Source organism: Teleopsis dalmanni, chromosome 1 (genome assembly GCF_002237135.1).
Source record: "Teleopsis dalmanni isolate 2A chromosome 1, ASM223713v2, whole genome shotgun sequence".
Classification (NCBI taxonomy): Eukaryota; Metazoa; Arthropoda; class Insecta; order Diptera; family Diopsidae; genus Teleopsis; species Teleopsis dalmanni.
Genome location: NC_051846.1, coordinates 185,561,995 through 185,568,015, shown reverse-complemented (window position 1 = coordinate 185,568,015; position 6,021 = coordinate 185,561,995).

Here is a 6,021-nt window from a genome sequence, read left to right as displayed (position 1 = left end):
GCGAAAAATTGTATCATGTGAAACTTTGTCCTTTATGTTGTTAACTTTTCTTTGCAACTCGAAAGGCAACAATAACAACAGCAATAGCAACAGCAACAGCAATGGTAATAACAATGTCAAACCCAGAACTTCCTTTTACTGAAAACTCAAATAGCAACTTAAGCCAAGCATGAAAGTGTATTATTGTTGCAAGGATAAGCAAGGATACCGAAGCGACCACTTCCGCTTGTAATACATGTTGAAAGTGTATCAGCAGCTACTTTAGTGCTGTCTTTGGAATACGCGCCAGTGTTGCTGGAATTATTGCCGTTGCAAGTTATTCCTGTGGTAAAAGTGTGGCAACAATGCGGCGGTAATGCATTTATTTACTATTTGGCTAATTCACGCTGCCAAAGTGGCCCTAAAACAATAACAATAAAAACTATTTTTATTTTGTTATATTGTTATCCTTATATCCCTCTGTCTCTGTCTCTCTCTCTGTCTCTCTCTGGTATTGTTTTTCTTTCTTTTGGACGGGATTGCACATGTTACATACTCACTGTAGGCAACTTTTCAGTTGGCTTCAGTTTGTTAACTGTAACTTTTCTTGGCTTTTGTTGACTTAGTTTACTTGATAGTTCTTTCATGGTATCCTTGCCAGTTTTTCTTTATATCCTTATTACTTTCTTAATATGAAACTTAAAATTAAGAAATGTCATGTTGACAGTGTGAAAAACTTTGTTCTCTGAAAGTTTGTCTACTTTTTGATGTTGATTTCATATTTTTATTGCAGTGTTTTTATAGGATCATATTAACACCAAAAATACAAAAACAATAAAAACTGCATTTTTTCCAAACTTTGGTGTTTAGTATTACACAATATAAATATTTTTAATTCAGTTTAAATTAAAGTACTTCACATTATCTTTACGAATTAATAGTATTTATTGAAATAGTTATTATATTAAAGTAAAATCCACACTAATACATATCATAATTACAATTCATAAATATGTGCAAATAGAGTAAAATGTGCTGGAATATAGCACATGTATGCTACTGTCAAACATTTACTTACTATTATCAACTTAAACTAATGAATAATGATATCTTTTATGAATGAGGCATATTGAGCATATTGAGCATATTAAGCATAAGCATATTAGTTAATAGTTAATTTATCAAACATACTGCAATCAAAAAATAAATATAATATTGTGAGATTACTATTTCGAATAAACATAATAACGAAAAATTTGTAAATTCAATTTATAGTCAGTTCCATTTAATCGCATGAAGCTACATTGTAGAATAAAGAAAATTAATTATAAAAATATTGAATTCATAAACTTCTACATATTATATGTTAGCTTATTAACATATAATATTATTATAACATATAATATTATTATAACATATAATATCTTAAGTTATTAAGATAATTTTCTGTTATATTATTAATAAAATCGTAAAGGTGGGTTCAGATTTGGAATAAGCAGTACATTAGTTTCTTATTAATTTATCAAATGATGAACCTATCATATATCACAATGTGCGGGGAAGTAATTATCAGAAGTTGCTTTATAATACATTATAATGTATAATAATATAATATAATATATATATAATATATAATATAATATATAGTATAGTACAGTACATATAAAGGAGTATAAGATTTGGAATAAGCAGTACATTAGTTTCTTATTAATTTATCAAATGATGAAACTATCATATATCACAATGTGCGGGGAAGTAATTATCAGAAGTTGCTTTATAATACATTATAATGTATAATAATATAATATAATATATATATAATATATAATATAATATATAGTATAGTACAGTATATATAAAGGAGTATACTATGAACACTAAATTACTTAAATTAAAAAATTCTTAGTTTGATTTCAATACCTTTCGTTTAATATAATTTAAAAAGAAAACATATTTTTTTATAAAAACTTGTATTTATCGGAATCAATTCAACAACGATTCTTAAACAAATTAAAGTAATCAATATTTCATCCTACTTAACACTATATCCGGTAAGAGATGATAAATGTAAGCTTATAAAAACATTAAGTTGAAAAAGTCAATATTGATTAAAACCCTTTTTTTAATTTTTATTTATACGGTTCTTCAATAAGCGTTCATCAATAATATTATCGAGATCTCAATTAGATTGTATCTTGAAATAGATTTTTTCAAGCTTCTGAATGCATCCGTAAATGTATTTTCAAAAAAAAAAAAAAAAATGGGGGAACACTGAAGTAGTTTTACAATTTAATTTTTTTATTATATTTATAGTTACTGTTTTTTGGAAATTAACCACTGAAAATGATTTTTTTCATATATATACGCAGTTCTGCATATATTAAAATAATATATTGCATATAGTATACCCACTTTTTTAATAAATATTTCCTATTTAAATATAAAACCACATACAGAAATTTTTTAGAAATACTAATTGAACTGTAAGAGGTAAAGAAAGGTTTTAAGATTTAACAATCTAATACAGTCTCAAATAGATTACCTATACTGAGTAGAATTTCATAGACATTCTGACTGTATACTACAAGTTAAAATGATATCTCAACCGAATTTTACTCTCGAAACCAATATCTGATGCTTCCATAGAAAGGATGTTGAAGCATCTAAACATGTTTTATTAAGAAATTTATACTCAGAGATCAATAATTGATGCTGCTATGAAATGGATAAAAAATATCTAAAAATATTTTTCTCAAGTGCCCAAAACTGAACATCAGAAGACTTTACCATCTTGAGGACAGACTTGTTTCTTTGCAAAGCGTATAAGATAAAACAAAATTAACCGGCTGTCATTATAAGTGTTGTAAGCTCAATGGGCCGCATTAGTGCAGACTGGTCTTCCCCACATTATTATACAAATTATAGGAATTATAATCATAAATATTATAAACACTATTTATTATTAGGAAATTTATTGATAAAATATGCATTAGCTGTGTTCTATACTATCTAAGCTATAAAGTAGTAGTATAGGAGATTTCTTTAACTTAGAGTGACATATTCATGAAAGGGGTTGCTTAACCTATAGTTGTTAACAATTAACAACTATAGCTAATATTAAGATGATATGGATATATATTTAAAATATATATAATGTTATTGTATAAATAATATATATTTATACGTTATATTTATATAATATACATCTTATATCTTAGAAAATATATAATGTTTCGTTATATCATATAGATATGGATATAATGAAATAGTTAGTTTTAGTTTTTGAATAAAGTGTGCACTTAAATGAAGATATTTTATATGATATCAATTAGAATATAACTGTCTACGTATATGTATATTTATATACATGTGTACTTACAGATCAATTTAAGGTTGTCTTATACCTATTGAACAAGAAAGAGAACTTAAAATCCTAAGTTTTTTTAATAACTCTTATTGAATACGTAACCTCTAAGATGATTAAAAAAATATTTGTCTAAAATTTTAGAGATGTATCTTACATTTATTTCATATTGATGTGTATAGCTTAAAATATATATATTATTATGTGTATATATGTATAACCTTACAATAGATATATAATGTGTATAATACTAAATATAACTCTTAGTATTGCAAACCAGCTGCAGCTATTTAGAAATTCATCTGAGAATTATTTTGCATAGTATTTATAAGCCCCAACAAATTCTAATTAATAACTATATATAACATCTATATACATGTATACGTACGCTTGCATTCTTAGGGATTAAAATGCAAATATAATATATAATACCATTGCAATGAACCGTATGAATGGCTGGATACAAATCCAATAGGAACAAGTATTTAATATGTAAATATTTGTACGTATGTATAAAATCCGTATATATATATATATATGAGTTCATTAAAACTACGTGCATGTAGTCATTGTTTTATGTTACCATTAAAATTAATATCAGTCGAAATATTAGTGTAATTTTAATACTTTACATTGGATGAATTTGCATGTCCTACATAAATACAAGAATAGTATGATTTCACAGAATGAGGATAATAAAAATTAATTTCATTCATCACTTCCCCATCCGAAGATTCTATTCCATGCTCGAAGTACTCGTAACTAAAGTGTAAATCAATTTCGGTAAGTATTACATCTTCAAATTACACGACACGAGGAAATCTTAATTCCATTTTGTAAACTTAAAATGATCAGAAAAAACTATTTGGATTAGACCACAGAACACAAACTTAAATGAAAGTAATTTTCCTAAATGAGAATCACATTTTTCAGTGCTTAATTTCAACAAAAATGAAAACGAAAAAAAAAACAATAACAAAAAGGGAATTAGTTTTATATAAGCAGGAATGAAAGGACGGACAAACAAACTAAATAAACTAAAATTACGTAAAAGTGCTACACTAGCAACATTCTAGCAACATTCTAGCAAATTACCCGAATACATAGCATTTCCGCCGAACTTAACGAGTTTGTGGTGCTTGTTCAGAAACAACAACAAATTAAAAAAGGAGCAGAAAATAAGGACCTTTTAAACTTAAAACGGAACAAGAAATACAGTAATACATATCGCATACAAATGCATTACTCTTAACATAATTTTTTTTTGCGCTTCCGGAAGTTCATGAAACTTTCATTAAGGACATTGTGTATTTCCGTTTTTAGTTTTCGTACAAAGGCTCAAAAGACAAAAAAAAAACAAAAACAAAAATAAAAATTAAAAATGTAACTGAAACTGTGAAAAAGTTTCAAGTGAAGCGAAAAAACTCTTAACATTTTTTACCATCCTGCCAATAGTCGTCCATGTGAAGAATATCAGCAGGACAACGTAACTTTGCACAGACATTGGTTATTTGTATGGGGATGTTGCCAGGCTTGTTGATCAAAGTGCCTGCTTTAGAGTTGGAATAAAACGTTAATTCGTAGGATATTGCAAATATTGAAGAAAAACACATATGCAACATACTCAACAATACTTGAACTAGTTAAGAAATAAGAGTTCAAGAAAAAAATATTAAAGGAATTCGTAAAAAATAAAGGAGTTGTTTGGGAAGCAAAAACTTAACCAACAACAAACAAGTAAAGGCTCAAGCCTCAACTACTAAAATCCAGAATTTCAATTCAAATCAACACATTCCATGTGAGCACTCAACTCTGTATGAGCCATGAGAGAAGTAAAAGATAGTGGAGCCCTTAAAGTATAGCTAGAGTTGCATTGTAGAAAGGATAATCAGTATGGAATCCATGAAGCAAAGAGTACTTGCTGTAAAGTGCACAGGTTCCATTTCATTCTATGCTGTAGCAACATCAAAATGTTGTTTGTCTTGCCCAGCTGTATTTCATCAATACACTTCTACTGGATATGTGTTTTGTAGGCCCCTAAATGTATCTGAATATTCCATTATCATGTGCATGTATCAGTGGGCGAGCAGTAGTAGCACCGCAGATTGGATTTCGTGGCTTGAAAGGGAAAGTGCATACAAAGCAAGCGAAACTCTATGTAGTGCTTTTTGAATTGATTTAAAATACTTATAAGCTTACAAATATGCAATTACGGTTTGAAGAAATATGTTCTTAAAATAAATTTATTTATTTTAAATAGTAAAATAAATTATCTTAGAATATATATTATTAGTAAAAAGAAAAAAGTGATTTTTTTCATATTGAAAATATAAATGCTGATCGATAAATGAATTATCGATAAATAACTTATAAATTCATGATCTCATATTATTGTCTTGTGTGATATGCTAGGACCAATCTATGTTGAAATATGACGGATAAATAATAACCCCTTATTATTCAAATCTTCTAAAAATTTTATTTTTGTTCTCTATTAATTATTATTTTTGTTTTGTTTATGAATTATTCCCTTTATATTAAAATAAGTTATAAATTTATTATTATTTCTTAATAACTTTATTATTAATTAATTAAATTTTATTTTTGTTTTTTATAAACTCTCTTTTTATTATAATTATCTTATTTTTATAATCAGTTGTAATTTTTTATTATTTTGT